General features: G+C 35.1%; 2 protein-coding genes across 3 annotated transcripts in view; one reads left to right on the top strand and one right to left on the bottom strand.

The window, feature by feature from the left end:
- LOC143226455 (synapsin-like) overlaps positions 1–19,858 on the bottom strand; it is a 191,513-nt gene that overhangs the window by 72,861 nt on the left and 98,794 nt on the right. The gene's annotated exons all lie outside the window — the stretch shown is intronic.
- Positions 15,075–19,858, top strand: part of LOC143226456 (metalloproteinase inhibitor 3-like) — a 38,568-nt gene continuing 33,784 nt past the window's right edge. The window contains exon 1 of the mRNA XM_076457453.1: positions 15,075–15,417. The gene's annotated coding sequence lies outside the window, so the exon portion shown is untranslated. The remainder of the gene's footprint in view (positions 15,418–19,858) is intronic.

Here is a 19,858-nt window from a genome sequence, read left to right as displayed (position 1 = left end):
ACTTAACTAAAGAAATAGCCTACTGTAAAAGGCATGTAACCCATATTTTCAAATAAAGAAATAACTTACTAAAACAGGCATGCAACCTACTTCTGCAACTAAAGCAATAACGTACTACATCAAATGATTAACCATGATGTTTAATTGCAATGAAATAACTTGATATAGCAGACATGCAACCTAATAGTTTTAACTAAAACCATACTATACTAAAATAGACACGTAAGGTAGATGTTTGACAATACAGAAATAATCTACTATAAGATACATGCAACTTAGATGTCAAATTATAAAAGAATAATTTACTAATTCAGACATGCAAACCAGATGTTTAACAATAAAAAATAACTTGCCAAAACGGACTTTTAACATAGTTGTTTAACTGAAAAACGGCTTACCAAAACAAACATCTAAATTTGTTGTGTAAATAAAAAATATCGCTTTCTAAAACAGATTTGTAAAGTAGTTGTGTAATTTAAGAAACTTTTCATCAAAACAGACGTTTAACCAAGATATTTGTATTATGATTGATTAATTATAAATGCTTCCACACCCAGTTTTCAACCCAAAATATCAAAATACGGTTCTGGTAAAGAGAGAGAGAAAAATCATGGTTCTGTAGCTTAAAGTATTTAATACGAAAATAAACATATTCAAAAAATTCAAAGACTGGTCACGCATAAAGCTTTGCACGTGCACTAGAAGCACCTGAGGAAATAAGTTTTATCTGTAATTACAACAACATCCACGCGTATCCTGCTTGACAGTTTTTGCATAAGCTATATACCCCACTATCGCCGGATGTGTTATGACATCCTTTCCTTCCTTCTTGATGTCTGTACAGTAGTCGTTACCATGTTGTTTGTGCCCACGCGCTTGCAAGTATGTTGAGAGGTGATACAACACGCACGTGACATGTATGGCATTTTACACCCCCGTGATTCACATTACAGAAGTTCAACTGGGCATGCCTAGAGGCACGTGCTTTTGAATGGTCTAGGCAATTGCGTTCTTCCCAGCCACTTTTTGAGAGATCAAAATAAGATTCGAAACATGGCTGGAAATATAAATGCAAAAACGGCTCGTTTGGGTTGATAAAATTTTTTTACGTAGAGGAGTGAACAACGTTTCGACCACCTTCGGTCATTGTCAGGTTCACAAAGAAAGAGAGAGGTAACTGACCGGAAGCTGGCCACATATTTGAAAGGGGTTGTGTAATCACGTGTATTCATTTCTGCCAAAGAAAGTGTTCACACTAAGCAATTCTTCCTTTGTTTCCACAGTGGTTACTTGTCCACAAATGATTGAAAGTCCATTTCTGATTCTCTTACTTTTATATGAAGTATGTCGGATTACAATTGTTGTTTTTTTGTACTGTTATTATACACTAAAATCTCTTTCTTTTATTAAATAAAAATGTATGTATATGTTGATTTTCAAGCATATGTGAAACACGTGACACGACTAGTCATACACTTCCCGTAAAGCTCCACTTTCCAAAAAAAAACAACAAAGATGTTAGTTGAATCTGCCATTATTCTTTAATTGCTTTTATAAATGTAGGCCTATTTTGTTTCCTAAAGAGTATTCCATAGTTAAGTGTAATTCTTCATATGTAACTTCATATAAACCTAAGATATTCAATAACACATTCAAACAGTTGTATTCGTTTGTAATCATACAGTATCCTATAATTAACATATAATATACATATTCATAATTTTTCGATATATGTTGCATAAAATTTACTGAATAAATGCGTAATTCTAGGATATCTTCTTAGTAAAATCCACTATAAACATGTATAACCCTACAATATCTATTAGCTAAAATGTACTATATACGAACATAACTGTACAATATCTAATAATGGTATGCACCATATATTGATGTATAACTCTCCAACACCCTTTGTTTGTTTGTTTCTGAATTTCGCGTAAAGCTACACGAGGGCTATCTGCGCTAGCCGTCCCTAATTTAGAAGTGTAAGACTAGAGGGAAGGCAGCTAGTCATCATCGCCCACCGCCAACTCTTGGGCTACTCTTTTACCAACGAATAGTGGGATTGACTGTCACATTATAACGCCCCCACGGCTGAAAGGACGAGCATGTTTGGTGCGACGGGGATTCGAACCCACGACCTTCAGGTTACGAGTCGAACGCCTTAACCCACCTGGCCATGCCGGGCCCTCCAACACCCTCTAACTAAAATCTAATCTGTACCTGCATAACTCTATAACATTTATTGTCTGGAACATATTACATACACCCAGTGTTTTACATCACTATGTAAATATACTATATATACGCATAAACTACACAATATCTTTAGCTAGACTTTACTACAAACATTCATAACTATACAATATTGAATAGCAAAAATCTACTATGTAGACTCATAGCTCTAAAACATCAATTAACTAAACACCTACTGTATTATTGTGTAGTATCTACTATGTAACATTTATTACCTAAATACGTATAGCTACAATATCAACTAAAATATGGTATATATACGTATAACTACAACATATTCTAACTGAAATCTACTGTATATACATGTATTACCCTACAATGTTCATTAATTAAAATGTCCTATATACATATATAGTTCTAGAACATGTATCAATTAAAATTGAAAATATACGTGTAAAACCTGTACGATAGCTACCAACTTAAACATTCAATACTTTGTGTGATGAACAAAAGGACCATAAACACCATAACAAGTATATTCCATTAAACTTTTCGTTTCTATAATTACTTTCAGGAACTACCAATTACTTACACTAGTGTATTTTCATCAAAAGAAATGCCTAAGTTACTCTAGTGAGAGCTTCGTAGAATGATGTTAAAATGCACCGTATAAATGCTTAGCTGTACAGTATTCACAAACTAAAGTGTACTGCCACAAATACAGTAATACCTATCATATAAATGCTTAACTATACAGTATCCACGAATACACTAACATTTATTACATTCATGTATATAAGTTTGTTGTATACACTAACTAAAATAAAAATTTATCTCTCCAGTAACCGTAACAAATTCAAATATATGCATTTATATATCTGCAGTATCCATGATAAACTGAAATATATGCAGGTATATCTCTGAAATATTCATAGCAAACACAAAAATATGCATATATATCTCTGTAGCAACGTCAGTTAACTCATCAAAATCTACTGTGTTAAACTATATAGCTTATATGAAAGAAACACAAAATAACCACTTCTTCATATAAGGCTGTCGTTTACTCTGATTTTAATTAAGACAGAACATCCTAAAGTTCAGCATCTTAGGTTTTTTTTGTCACTCTTTTCTTATCTAAAACTATGTTAGGTCACACTACGCCTAATAATTGACTATTTGCAGCGAAACAACCAAAACAAAAATAAATAAAATAAAAACAAAAATTGGGGTCTTAAATTTAAAAGCGACCTCTAAAGGGCGCCAACAAACCGGCGTTCTACTTCGGCTGCGCTAGAACTGAGATTGAACGCTTGAAAATAAACAAACATCCTGGGAAAACTTGGGGTAACAAAGGTTAACCATGACATAATAAACGGTCTGAAGCAAAAAAGTACAACCCCTATCGACCCTGACCAAAGTCACCAACAGTATAACTGACATAACTGTGCCAACGTGACCAGTCTAGTCAAAGTATTGTTAGACTAAAAACAACAGTACGGAAAGTCAGTTTTTTAACAACGAATAATTCAAATAAATCTCGTTGAAATGTTTAACTGAAAGTCTTAGTCTGTATAAACCTTAACGCATCGATGTCGATTTCTCTCCTTTTTGTATATCATTTATTTTACGTTCCGTTTTCCATAGAAATCGAAGTTCAAATTCTGACACTATCGCAGGGTCCAGATTTCAAATTAGTGACAATATTGTCGAGTCCGAATTTCAAATTTCGGACAAGGCAGATGGGCTCTGATTTGAAATTTCTGTAAAGAGTTGTCAGGTCCGGATTTAAAATAACTTTCTGACATGAGTTTACATTTTTTGTCGTTGTATTCAGCAAGGTGAATAACTATTTATAACATTAGTATTTGTACCAATTTCTTGACAAACGATGGCTTAAAAAGTGATTTGAATTTAACTAAACATTTGAACAACCAGTTTTCGTCTGGATGAGTTTGTTTGTTTTTTGAATTTCGCACAAAGCTACACGAGGGCTATCTGTGCTAGCCGTCCCTAATTTAGCAGTGTAAGACTAGAGGGAAGGCAGCTAGTCATCACCACCCACCGCCAACTCTTGGGCTACTCTTCTACCAACGAATAGTGGGATTGATCTGTCACAGTATAACGCCCCCACGGCTGTAAGAGCGAGCATGTTTGGCGCGACGGGGATGATCTGGATGAGACAGCGGGAAGGCTGTACCAGAAAACAGCGATTACATAAAGTTTATATATTTATATACTAATCTCCATATTTGGAAAATGGAAAAGCAAACATAACTTAAAACAGATGTACACAACCTCTGAACGTTCAGAGAAGTAAAGGATTTGATTCGATTTTTTTTTTATGAGGAACGTTCATTCAGTGCAAGAGCTTTCAAAAAGACAAATTTATATATTATGTAATATTCCTATATATTTAAAGGGAATGAGGTATGATACAGCTGGCTTGGACTTACTTTTTAATTACTGTTAAAGTCAAATCCCATTGTTTATCGGTGTTTACTTCATGTGTACAGATGTTAATAAAGAACTGACATGAAACACTTTAAGCAACTAAATATTAAAGAGGTAAAAAAGATGAACTTAGAATGCTTCACTCTGTCGTAAGGGGAGGAAACTAGAAAAGGCACAATAATTTTGTGCGTCTCTCATGTAATAATTGTCATCTGTATAACGCGTAATAAAACTATTATTTATTTACAATTACGTACAATACATGCTTAATCAAGAGGCTCAACGCGTAATAAAACTATTACATATTTATTTACAATTACGTACAATACATGCTTAATCAAGAGGCTCTTTGGAGAACAAAACAGCGTCAACCAGAAGACTAATACTGCGACATGGAGAAATTTTATTCCCTTTAAGGTTGCGAATATTGTTAAGTGAACTTTTTCTAACACAGCAGGTTCGCTATGTAAGAAAGACCGGTTTACGGAATACTGCGTGAGATATACACGATTTTTAAAGAGTAATCGTAAATACCTGTCATACCTGAATCCTGTTTTATAAGATTATGTGTGTAAGTTATGGAGTTCATGGGAAACACGTTTTTCATCGCACCTTGCTTTTCTGATGAACATAATAGTATCGCTTTCAAAATAAAACAAACAAATATACACACTAAACCAGAGAGAGAAGATTTAAACAGTTAAAATGAGGTTTAAAAATAACACATAATATCATTAAAATGGCACGGAATGATCTATATTTATTTCCATTTCTTTAAGTCACGTGAATACGCCACTTTTGTGAAGCGATGTTAGTATCACTTTCGGCACACCGTAGATACTTTCGTGCCATAGGCATGTTGTAGTGTCAGCACCCACACACTGTATATTTTGTGACGGTATAAAAATCATATTACATTGTTACGTGTTATATATATATATATATATATCGGACGAATCTCCAATTTATTATGTTACGTATGTTAGGTATTGCGAGTTCAAATAACCAGACATTTTAATTTTAATGTAAAAGTTAATTAAATATTAATACATATCAAATTTACGATACATGTAATTTTCTTTCTCAACATAAGTATATTTGAATATAAAAAATATAGTCTATAATAACGGTTACTACAAATAATTATTTATATAAAAAATTACAAACTTAAAAACAATATTCAGTATTGTAAATATAATGCGAAAAATCGTTTGTCATAAAGCTGGAATATGTATTTGGTTTTTGAATTTCCCGCAAAGCAATACGAGAGCTATCTGCGCTAGCTGTTCTCAATTTAGCAGTGTAAAGCTAGAGAGAAGGCAGCTAGTCATCATCACCCACCGCCAATTCTTAGGCTACACTTTTACCAATGAATAGTGGGTTTGACCGTAACATTATAACGCCCCCCACGGCTGAGAGGGCGAGCATGTTTGGTGTGACGGGGATTCGAACCCGCGACCCTCGGATTACGAGTCGAGTGCTCTAACAACGTGGTCATGCCGGTCAAGGAATAAATATATATATTTTCTTTATACCCTAGAATTCTTGGACGTAATAAAACTAGATCCTTATTGTCTTATTACACAACAGAGAAATCTCTGAGATCGCTACGCTAGGATTAATTTATATATTTTTTAAAACAATATTATTCTCTTTGAAAAGAGAAAGGGCTTCATACGAAGAATGTGGTAAAGATTTGATACCAGTAGTTAAATATTATCCTTTTAAGAAATTCAATGAGCAATATAACAATCTGTAACGAATGTCCTTGTAACGACATTTCGATTCGAAGTTATCATGTAGGTAATTATGTCAATTATAAAAAGCGTTTCGTACCAGTTTCCGGTTAAGAAACAAAACTATGTTCGTTTGTTTTTTTATCCTTATAGTTAAGATTGAAAATGAAGTAACATACTAAAGGTTCTAACAAGTTTCACCATCTGAACATGGCGTATGTACTGGGGTAAAAATTTACCCAAACAAATCTGTTTCCGCTCAGACAGAAAGGCGACCACCCGCAGTAAAGGTCATGTCTAAGGGAACTTCATTACTTTCTAAAATGCGATGTGAGCAGATACTGCAATCTTGACGTACCTATTGGTCAGCGTGAAGACATGTATGACGTAACAATTATGTACAATATTTCTCCTGTAATTTTACCCTCGAAACACGTATGTAAATCCAAATAAAACGCATGTAACATAATAAGATAAAAATGTACCCATTTATAATAATGACATTACGGCAATTTCCCTGAGCCTTGATTAGCCTCTGGGGCCCAATCCCCTCTTTTTGTTTCAATGAGCATCCTTGTGTTTAGCATAATTCACTTCCTCTCTTCTATTCAAAAATCTTGCGTTACGTCCATATTCATACAGCGTTTCTTTACGTACTGCAATCAGTATGTACATGATTTTAAGTTACGAACTGTTTGGAGAACAATTATACCTATATATTTTTTACGAAACACGAGTTATTTGGTTGGTACGTTTCGAAGCTCAGTTAATAATCTATCACGTGACTTTTACAAATAGATAGAAATAATATGTGAAAAGATAATTCGGTTAAATACTTGAACAAATATAAACAAAAAGTGACCAGTTCAAAAAATAAAATCCAAATGTTTTAAGTAACAGACGAATGACTTTTGCACCTGACACTAGATACGTTATTATTTTTTCCGTATTTTAATGTATCTGTACCATAACCTGTTCAATTAACTGTTATTTATCTGTACGGCTAACAATTGTAGTACGAGAGGCGATCAATATACTCAGCCAACACACGCCTATCAAACTGAATTTATTTTGAAAGTAATCGATATAATGAAAAATGACGAAAAACCGACCCTTTCATGTACCGTCAGATGACTAGGCTATGTGTAATAAGATGACTCGATTATGTGTAACTAGATGACTCGATTATGCGCAACTAGATGACTCGATTATGGTAACTAAATGACTATCTTACATCTTAGTCGCCAGCAGGTCTTTTGTCTATGTAAACACGATAATTAGTTATTCACGACGTAAATTTCAAATGGTATTAATGAATGGGCTACTTACTCCACCTGATGGTTCCCTATTCTCAAAATTATTATTATTCTTTCTTTAAGCGCAAAACTAAACTTTGGGCTACCTGCACTGTGTCATCTGCGTGGAATCGAGTTCCAGATGTTAATATTAAGTGTTCTGAATTCCAAGAGAGGAGCTTTCATTTTCTTTGTTGTTATAAAACATAAAAGGCTGTATTTTTAAGAAATGTAGGCCTGCCTTTAAGTCACCAAATGGTAATATGTAAATTCAACAGATAATTTTTAAAATGTGGAATCCAAGCCGTCAATAGCAATGATGAAAACACACTATTAAACGTAAATAAACAAATACCCCTTTTTGTGTCATTATTGTAGAAATGTTCTAAATATTTTGGAAAAAAATGTAATAATTGGAATTTCGTGAAACTTCATCCATTTGCAAAGTTTTCAACTCAAAATTGTAATAACAGTTGGTTATATTTTGATGAAGGTTCTATTTCTCAGAAAAGGCAATATGCGGACAAGGGGAAAATGGTGAAAGCCTAGAATCCTGGGAGAATGTTTATCTCTGGAAATACAATGACCAGAATTGTTGAGGTTCAGTACCAACTGCGCATGAAAACTTTAGGTTGAATATATAAAATGTGTTTTTCATCAAACAAGGTTACACCTAACGAAGAAGAAAACTAAGATATCTATTATAATTATCATGATATCAAAAACTAACTTATTATGAACTAAACAAAACCTGAAAATGGAACAGGATGTGTCGTTTTGTAGAAAACCATTTATGATGAACAGACGACAGCGTTTTGGGATTAATTTCTTATCGTACAAGATCTGGTTTCTGGTATTACAACACACCAATTGCTGGACATGCCTGACCTACCTTCAAGCTCTATTTACGTGGTCTAAAACTACTTCTACTAACGAAAATCGCGCCAAAATGTTACGCTTGCGACATCTGAACTTAATTTATGATAGTGTTTCGTTTGGTTGTTTGAATTTCGAGCAAAGCTACTCAGGAGCTATGTACACTATCCGTCCCTAATTAAGCAATGATAGACAAGAGAGAAGGCAGCTAGTTAACATTATCAACCGCTAATTCTTTGCTACTATTTTACCAACGAATAATGAGATTGAATGTCACGTTGTAATGCCCCTATTAGTGAAAGGGGTAAGCAAGTTTGATGAGTGGAATTCATCCTAATCACCAGACCATGCCAGACTTGATGACGTTTCGAGTATTTTTATTTCTTTTGTATTTTGGACCCCTCGCTAGTAGAGCGGTAAGTCTACGGATTTACAACGCTAAAAGCAGGGGTTCGATTCCCCTCGGTGGGCTCAGCAGATAGCATGATGTGGCTTTGCTATAAGAAAAACACACAAACACATACACATTTTGTATTTTGGAGAATTTAATACGTGGATACCTTGAAGCGCTTCGAAACAAACAACATAATATCACTAATACTTTCCGTATTACGATGTCTGTTTTGTTCACTCGAAAATTCAAGCACCAATTGGAGATGAATTAAACAATGACGTCTTCCTCTTTAATGTAAACCGACACAACTGTTGTTGATACTACTTTACTATAAAACAATATAAAACTATATAACTGACTGTTGTTACCGTCTCCCCCACACATAAAAACACACAATACAAACACCCCTAATATAGTGGGAATTACAGCGTACGTATTTCCTTAACAGTATTCATTCAGGTCAGCCCTTAATAACGCTTACGGGTCAAATGTAAACCTAACCATAAGAAGTGTATCTTAATGATTATATATACCAATAGTGAAAATCCCTAATCTCTATATTACACTAATTCGGTTGTGCAATAATGAACTTATCTTACAAGGTCGATAAACGTAAAAATATACCTCACGTGCAACGACCTTGGTATCACGTCCTGAAATGAGAGGTCAGGATGACCTGAAGGAGAAAGTCAGGAGCTATTTGTCAGACGAGTAATGAAGAATGTGTTTTGTACCGCTCTCCTTTGTTCAAATAGTGGATACATTATAATCAAGGAGTACAACATCACATTCGAAATGTTTAACAACAACATTCACTACCACAATTAGCTTGTTGTAAAGAATTATACTTGTTAGTTTTCGGATTTTCCGCATGAGGCGGTCCTTTACGCTGCAGTTCAAATCGAAAATAACAACAACAATAACAAAACCTCTGAAGAGAATAATCACGAGAGGTTTACAAAAACATAAACACCACATTTTATTGTACACTGAGAACCATCCAATAAAAAAATGTGATCAAGGTATTGGTAACAAACGTATGGAAAGATGCAACTTTCAGTTTACTGACTAGCTATTGTTTGTAAGCCCTTTTTTCAGTCATTACTATCTGCTTAGTGATCATATACTGTTATCAAGTCTTTATTAATTAGTCCCTATCTGATTAGTGATAAGATAATGTTATAACGTCTTAATTACTTCCTGCATGCTGATCATATACTGTTATGAAGTCTTTATTAATTAGTTTCTGTCTGTTTAATGATCAGATACTGTATTTTTTTCCATCACATGCTGATGTAAACCCTTTGTTAACGATACGCTGTTCATCTGTACAACCCTAGGAAAAGCGTCACTAATTAAAAACCCAAATACGTGCCACATCCACGACGTATGTCGTGTACAAACTGCACATATACTATCTTATCAAGTTTGTCACTAATTAAAAACCCAAACACGTGCCACATCCACGACGTATGTCGTGTATAAACTGCACATATACTATCTTATCAAGTTTGTCACTAATTAAAAACCCAAACACGTGCCACATCCACGACGTATGTCGTGTATAAACTGCACATATACTATCTTATCAAGCTTTAACTGAAAATCAAATAAATTCATGGTCAATTTGGTGCGATTTTATTGTACAATGTTAATTAATCAACGTTTTTATCTGTCTGAAATTCACAACATTCACATGCAAATAAGGCAGAGCTGACAACACTCACCAACTCGCCCATTCTACTGTTGGTTACCACGATTGTTCTAAACATTTCTATGGAACAATAACCAGAGAGCCTTTGTTCAAGTCGGTCAGTTGTTATTCTTACATAATACGAACTTCCCGCTGACCCCCTGGTGGAAGTTATTATCAACGTTGACAATATTATTTATTGGAGATTACGTATTTATTCCTATAAGAAGTGAAAGCAAGGTTACTCAATCGAATACACAGCAACATGTAACATCTGGAAAAAAGGAACTTTTCCATTTCGTTCATTACCAATAAAATCCGATTATTCTGAACTATTGTAATTCTCTCATTAACGTACGGACACTTGGGTAATGATTGTTGAGATGGTGGACAAGGAATACAATATGATAAACTGTTACACCGACTAATCTGTCCTTTGACAATAGTAATATTAAGTTTAAGCACGTTCATAACTGTCTAATAAATGTTATTTTATTTTGGATTAAAAAAATCGGTAAACTATCTCCCGTGGTTCTTAATACGAACGAGAAACTAGAGAAAGAAAACAACAAAGATTTGGCAGCTTTAAGTGGTTTCATAGCCCTGATCCAAGCATGTCAGTGATGATGTTGTCTTTAAGAGCGAAAACAGCCTTCGACAGAAATCCGGTCTTCTTCAGTCAAGGTATGCATGATGCAAGAAGAGTCTGAAAATAGTACCAACCGCGTGTGCACGTAAGTACCACGTTCCAAGAGCGTTACCGGTGCGTGGCACAATGTTTGTTTTCGTAAACCAAATCAAATCTTCTCGAGAAGGTGGAAATAGGGAACACGTAAGTCATGTCAAGGTCTGAAGATTGAACATAAGAGTTTCTACTGTACGTCCTTATTTTTTTATATTTATTTTTCAGACGTTTTAAACATAATAAGCGTAAAAAAAAGATATTTTTTTCATTCTAAATCTTGCAATAAGTTGAACCCTATGCACTAACGAGGATTGTGAATAACTTATCAGCAATTTCAGGCTATTCTTTTCTCAACCGCTGAACGGGTTCATTCAAAATCTTACTGGATTATCAGGTCTCACACGCATAAGATATTATGTTTTATTATTACCTTCCTTTTATAACAAAACCAAAAAGTGAATTTTATCTCCAGGGTAAATAAGAGTTAAGTACAGCTACTTTCTTAAATAAAAATGCCCCCCCCCACTAGTACAGCGATATGTCTCCGGATTTACAACGCTAAAATCAGGGGTTCGATTCACCTCGGTGGGCTCAGCAGATAGCCCGATGTGGCTTTGATACAAAAAAAAACAACACACTCTTAAATAAACAGTTCTATCACCCATCAATTCAACAATGTGACGTATGTGAACAAAGCTGTATTGGCTCATTGCACTAACTGTGACAAATATAAACGTCCATATGTGCCCACACGCAGCTCTAACGTGGTGTTTTCGTAACGGTTCATAACCAGTTATATCATACATTATATGCAGAGAATGTGAAAAGCTCTTATAAGCAACTGCCTATTTGGCAATAGTGAAATAAGATTTCAGTATTTTATCATTATAAATAGTTTTGTCAGCTTTGATTGTTTCAGGATGACAATACTCATAACCGATCATAATTTTGAATTGATAGACTAAAGAAAAGATCGACACATTGACCAAAAAAGTTGATTTTAACCGTCATTCTTACAGTGAACCAGAAGTATTGGGTGAATTGAGTTTGGTTTGAATTTTGCGCAAAGCTACACGAGGGCTATCTGCGCTAGCCGTCCCTAATTTTGCAGTGTAAGACTAAACGGAAGACAGCTAGTTATCACCACCCACCGCCAACTCTTGAGCTACTCTTTATCAACGAATAGTGGGATTGACTGTCACATTATAACGCCCCCACGGCTGAAACGGTGAATATGTATGGAGTTATGGGGATTCGAACCCGTGACCCGAAGGCTACGAGTCGAGTGCCTTAACCACCTGGCCATGCCGGGCCCGATAAATTGGGATATGTTTCACGTTAAGAACGGAAATAACTATACGCCCAGCCCGGTTTTATTATTTTTTACTCGATTAACTCTTTAAACCCATTATTTTCGGCGCGTTCCGCCGAAATTATTTTGACGATGTTCCATTAATTACCCCACACCTTATACAGTTTCCGGTCTACTTATAAAAGGTGAATAATAACACGGTTTGGATTAATTTTTCAGTCAGTAAAGCATAATAAATGTGACCAGACGCTGTCACAACCCTTGTGAAAATTGGGGTTTTCGGTCAGACGCTATTAGTAACCGTTTGGGTTTAAGAAGTTAATAAATGTTGAAATATGCTAGGAAAAAAACTGACAAAAACACGATATTTAGTTGTTTTAATTGGAAACGCAAAAACAATAAAGTCTTTGTAGTTCTTTTGTGTTTTATAGATGATGTTTACCAAGGAGTGGTGTTCCTAGATATAAAACGAAAGACATTACTTCACTCCATAGTTAATTATGGGAGACAAAGCACGTTGGAAAACGTAATTAAATCACCAGTTTTCAATTTATATATCGAGGACGCCGTTTTTAAACAACTATCTCTTTTCAGCAACAAAAAACAAGTGAGAGTTTTGAGGATTGAAAGTCGAACCTTCGTCGTAACATTGGGAAACTATCACTTTTTTTCTCGTCAGGTTTCTGGTCTTTTTATCCAGTTTCAATTAACAAACTAAATCCTATTGCTAAATAATCGAAAAAGTAGTGAAAATTTATTTTTAATACAACTTGTTGAAAGAGTTTTCTATTTTAAAGAATATTGCTTTAACTTATATTTTTTTACATTTTTACAAAACATCCTGCTGGGTCAGGGGTAAGCTTGAGGGCTAATAATGATGAAATTCGAGGTTCGATACCAGCACTAGCCACAGAACAACAAGATCATTATGGAGATTCCCATGAAAAAAACAAAAATAAATATATTTACATGTTGGCATTCAAACAAATATACGTAGCTGAAACTTAGTCAAAGTCTAAAATAGTACTGAAAGTGAATTTAATACACAAGGAAGATGTTACGACATGTGAGCAGTTATTAGACACCTGTAAAGAAAAAAAAGCTTACGAATTAAGCTTAGTCACAATCTGAAAACATAGTGCTGAAAGTGAACATAATAAACAAGACGAGTACTAAGTCATTTGAATGTTTTTTAGACTCGTTTATAGATACCGGTAAAGCACAGGCATTTATTTCGCACATATAACTTAAAGAAAATAAATATACCAACAGTTTACACCACAGGTGCAGTTTCAGGCATTGTTTTTATTTTAATAAAGTCCATCTATAGGATGAGTTTAAACCAATATTTATGAAAACATTTTAGTGTGTCCATTCTTGCGGGAAACATTCTCACCACACATCCGGAGAGCTAAGGTGTTGTTTATATTTCAATGTAGTTTACACAAGAGAGAGGGCGCCACAAGTCGACTCTATGTTGATGGAAACAAAAGTAAAATAACTTTTTAACTTGCGCAACTCCTCACTCTTCTGACCTTTTGGAAAGATACTATGCGCGAAATAAACTCTTAACAAGTAAAAAGATAAGATAATAATATTTATATATAATTTACCTTCACCTGTCTGTTAGTCCTGGAAGTTGATATTTATTTTATTTTAAGCATCAAAGTGTCTGCTGCAACTTTTGAAAATGACTGGAAACGCTGATATTCAATCGCCAACACTTTAAAAAACACAGTCTCTTCGTAAATACAATTTTTAAATGATTTTCTGACACTGAATAGCAACATAAGAGCTGTGACACATACTTTTATTTGTTTCAAACGTTTTGTGCAAAGCTACAGAGGGACTATTTGCGCATTGTCTTCCTTCGCCCTACAGAGAAGGCAGTAAACAGCACCCAGCACCAGTTATTTGGTTGCCCTTGTTTAACCCAATAGTAGTACTTGACCACCACGTTTACATTGAGCCCGAGAGCACAAAGTTCGAAATGCCTTTCTGCCGTAAACAGACATTTCTGCTGTAGGTAGGTGCTCGTTATATCCGTGTCTCACGAACTGTTCCACTACATCCGTTTTCTCATATAATAAAGCAATAATGTTTTTATATTAGGTGTTCTTAGCATTTCTTGTACAGTTCAAACTTCATCACAGTTTTCACTCAGTGATTATTATCATTTTACTCAACAGCAACTTTCCTTTTTAGGTAAAAATTTAGAATTTATATTTTAAGCGTAAGAACCGAAGCGCCGGTCCATCCGCCCACGGATTCACGTGCCTGATACACTTAAGCACTTTTAATGTTTTGTGCCCACTATGTATAGCTCTTAGAACTCATTGATGCTCGAGCGATATCGCTGAATGGGTACAGAAAAAAGTGACGTCATCAGTGTATAAACGACTGTCACTATGAAGGTTGTGCGCGAGCAGCAGATACACGTGTTGGGGCTAAATATAAGGGCCTAGTCGAGAAGCGCTTTTCAGTGGTGCAGACGAGTTACATGAAAGAAGACGTGAAGGTACTTGACTATCTCATTCGTTATTCGCTGTTTTCGATTTAAGTTAGTTCAACGTGATTCACTTTACATTGGCAGCTCTCTTACCTGACGTTTGCTTTGACTCCCATATACAGTCACACAGATTTAGAATTTATCCAAGGAAAGAGAACAGTTTCTGATCTTTTACGCGGACACTTTTAAATAAAAGTGTAGACTTTTAAAAGTCCCAGAAGTAGCAGCGAACCCTTTAATTAAAGGACCAGACGTCAACCGATATTGGTAAGCGTTTCATTTGATATTACAGTTTATTTTAAAAGCGTATTAACAAAATATTAACTATTGACACCTTACTTGATTTGGAATAGAATTATTATAAATAATTATTTTAGAATTAATACACACTTCTTGTAACACACTAGCATCTTGTGATATTTCCTTTGTGTATACTCCGGTTTATTCTCACGTTTTAAGTTAATCACAGAGTTTTTACTGGCAAACTAGCAGATGGAAATGTAACCAAAAGTTAGGTATGAAATTAGCGATTATACTACAGACTACTAGTAAAATAAAAACGTTTCAGTAGCTGAAAGTGGTTGAAGATAGTACAGTGAACTGGGATATGTTTCAAGTTATGAATGAATATAACTCCATAGTTAGTGTACTGATACCCGAGAGAACGATGGCTGGAAAGATGCACATTGGTAGAGAGATGGCTTGGTGGAAAGACATCAGTCCAACGTGTAAAGATACTAGTCCAGCACTGGTGAGTTGGAAAGGTAGCAATCTACCGCTGGGGATAATATAAATAAAAGTATTAATGTAAATCATAGTACATTGTTATGGTACAAGTTGAGAGTGTTAATAGACTAGGGTTTTAAAGATAGATTAGTAAACGAAAGTACACTTTCATTATATGAAAAATGGAACGGGCTCACTTCCAGGTAGTTCCTCGTAACATATTAAAGTGAGAAGACACTTGTCATTTTCAACCTTGGCGACATTTTTTGTCGCACAAGAATAAACAGCCAGGTCGGAAACTAAATTTCAACTGCTGATTGTAAGGAGGGTGAACAGTTAGCAGCGCTAAACGTCTATACGGCCACTATTGACCAAAGAACGGAATTGACTGCTACTTTTATAACGCATTCGAGCGTGTTCAGACATATTACGTGCACGAACCTTGGACCTTCCGATTCGCATCCCCGTACACTATACATTCATTGAGCCATGCTCATCCATATTAACTGTAAAACATTTGTTGCTGTGGTAACTTACGAAACACTCTTATTCAGCTGAAAAGGTAAACTAACGGGAACCATTATGTGAATCTCTCAAAATCAAATATTTTTTATACATAGAAAAGGACATCAATTTCTTTTTAGTAAAGTACGTCCTGGATGAGCATAACGCGGATAGTCTACTGCGCATATTTGTCCATATTGCCTTTAAACAAATGAACTAGTAAAATTGTGATAATACTTTCACAGGTACGATATCGTTTGTGTGTATTTATACAAGTTTATTAATAAATATCGCAGTAGCATTTGGATTTGAGTCTTTGGAAATGAGCAGTTAAAACCACTTCTAATAGCTAGAGAACTTCAGTTTAGGTGGCTTTTGGCTTCACTGCACCAACAGGTTCTGCCTACTGAAGATGCAGGAGTCTTTATCTCGCTCCCAAGAAAGATGATGCTCACCATTTGAAAGAGTTCACGCCCCCTTGAGTTAGCTTTTCTCTTTACCAAGTGAGGTTGTACGTTTTCTTGTTGTTGTTTTTGGTCACTTTAGAAATTGATAGCATCCGTTAATCTATAAGAACAAAATATTGTATTATTTCAAGGTTCGCAACGTTTGTTACCATGAATTCTGTGGAAGACTGACTTTAAAGACCTGTACTTTTAACCGATTACGATTAGCTTGATTGATGCAATAAAACATGCTGGGGTAACGTCCTAAAATGGGTTTTAATTGGATGAATTAGCAAGAATCCATGGACAGTACTTAATGATGAACCAGCAAGTTTCACTACTACGTATAAAATTGCACTTTTTTTTTTTTTTCGTGACGTCGTAAGCTCAAGGTTGATGGACGAGCACCGCAGGTAATGTCAGTTGTGTGGCCGACGTTGAACTTGTAAAACCTGCTCTAGTTGGTTTAATACATGTTTCTCAAGGGTTGAGTTTATGAAATCGTGTTGATGGTTCATGCTATTTACGGACGATGACACCTGCGATTACAAGCTCGTCTGTACTCCTTGTAAGACGTTAGTTTCTCCGATGTCGACGGCGTAGACGCTGCAGGTAACGCTCAGTTTCGCTGTGCACTGAAAAGATGGTTTCTTTGACAGATAATTGACACGTTAAACGCAAGCGCAGTTTCTTCGAATGATTATCTGGGAACTGTCGTAAACGCTCCAAGACATGGTTTCCTTGCAGAGACGGACTGACATTTAAGGACCGGTCCGCGCAATATCGCATGCTTCATACTGGATAAAGAATTTAAAATTAAAATAAATGTCTAAGAATGCACCGGTATATCGGTGGGCCAGCCCGCCTCTGTTTACTTGACAGATAGCGGTATGTGATATGTTTTTGTAGACACTTGAAAGAAAAGCGTAATTTATTTGTAGGAAACTAAGGTATAGTTTTTTATTTAATTGTACTTGTACATTATTATAAACATGCTATTGTAGACATAGGAAACTTTGCTCTTTAGCGTTTGAAATACGTTTTAACTGACGTAAAACACCAGAAACCTTAAACGTTAGCGGCAGTCTGTAACACTGAACGACAGAGTGACTGTGAAAACTAACCCTATAATGTTTTTTGTTTCGTACATACTGTACTACGCGATCTCCCTGAATGCTAGCGACAAAACAGTGCAAACGCTGTACGGTGCGTTTTATCCAATATTAACGACATACTGTTGTTAACAGTGTACGACACGGTTTATTCAAATATTACCGACATAGTATTGTTAACATCGTATGATGCACTTTAGTTAATTATTAGCAGCATAATATTTTAACAGCTGTATGATGTGTCTTATTTTAAATGTTGGCGATAGTTATTACAACAGTTAATGTTAAGGTAGAAAACTGTATTCTACTTAAACTCCAGCTCTTTCTACGCTCTTAATTAATTAAGATTAATTAATTTTATTCATTGTGAAATAAGCGTTTCTCCATAGTTTCTTCAAAGCTTTAATTAGTTATTTTGGGAGAAAAAATTAGGACTTATTTACGGCTTTAGATTATCTCATCTGTCCTGGTGTAATTGTTTTAATGTCCTTGATTTATTGAACAACCTAATGTGAAAACTGTGTCGTCGGAAAGTCCTAGATTCACGAAACACGAAAACGTCCAATATTTTTTTTTAATCTGCTAGTAACAAGATTTTTCCACTTTCGTGTATGTTATTTTGTACTTATAACAAAATGTTCCCTTTTCACACACATATATAGTTATTTTGACTTAGAACAATATCTTTCCCCTTTCACACATGTACAAATAACGTTATTAAGATTTCGATAATTTTATAACTTCAATTAATAATTTCTGATGCATTCGTTATGATAATAAAAGACCTATTGTGTTGAAGAGAAACAACTGTCGTTTTGGGGGGTAAAGCATTATTTTTACCGTCTGAAGAATATCATCTCTAGGCTAACGATTCACATTTTGATAAACTGAGCTGTTTTGTCGTTAACTTCTTACACACCCACTCACTCTGCACCCAAACAACTCAGTTAATTTGCTCTGTATATTGTGTAATACCCTTATCGACATACGCTTTTAGATACAATGCTGTCGATCACAATCCCTTCTCTTCCCGACTGACATAAAACCTTAAAAGCCATCTCAACTTACGCTACACGGGTGATGTTTGATAGCCCGTGCAACCCAGCATCTCCACTTTGGCTGAAACGCGTTCCCTGCCTTTGTACATCTATGACATCACCAGGAGGGTAATATCGTTCAGGGACCGTGCTCTAATTCACGATCAAGATTGAACCTACTAGGACACGAGGTATTCTTGCTGGCGCGTGAGTCACGGGCTAATTGTGGTTGCTGTTCTGATTTTTGATTGCTTTGAGATATATATATATATATATACATGGACTTGATTTAAATGATGTAACTATATATCAAACACACACGCATGCATATGATATGGGAACAAATGCTTGTTTAGTTCTTGAGCTGAGCTGGACTAGAATGTCACGTGACTTGTACCACGAAAGGAAAAATGGTCAACAGCTGTTACGTCACTGCGTTCTCGTTATTTAACGTTCGAAGATTAGATAATGACGTAATTTATTTTACGTATAAAAAAAATCCATAATTAAACGTACGTGAAGAGATAAAGCATTCAAGAAAATAACAACAAAGAATGCATTATGAAAATAACTAGATATCCAATGGTCCGATAAAGCCAATTTCTACCCACCAAAAATTGTGTTACATTAATATGGATTTAATTAAGAGTTTTCATCTAACTAAAAGTAATAGGCTGGAAGGATATGTTAGTTGTTAAGAAGGACTGTTGAACTAAGACCAGTCATCACAGAAAGTAATAAGCCCCCAAAACAAACTGTTTTATCATGCACAATTTTTGAAGTCAAAGGTAACTGATAAGCAAGAAAAGATATGATGCTATAAGAAACATTCACGGATAAAGGCATAAAAAAAAGGAAGATAACCATTATGATATATAATATA

The sequence above is a fragment of the Tachypleus tridentatus genome, chromosome 9, assembly GCF_004210375.1.
Source record: "Tachypleus tridentatus isolate NWPU-2018 chromosome 9, ASM421037v1, whole genome shotgun sequence".
Classification (NCBI taxonomy): domain Eukaryota; kingdom Metazoa; phylum Arthropoda; class Merostomata; order Xiphosura; family Limulidae; genus Tachypleus; species Tachypleus tridentatus.
The sequence above is the reverse complement of the archived record's forward strand: the minus strand, read 5'-3'. Positions and strand labels throughout refer to the sequence as shown.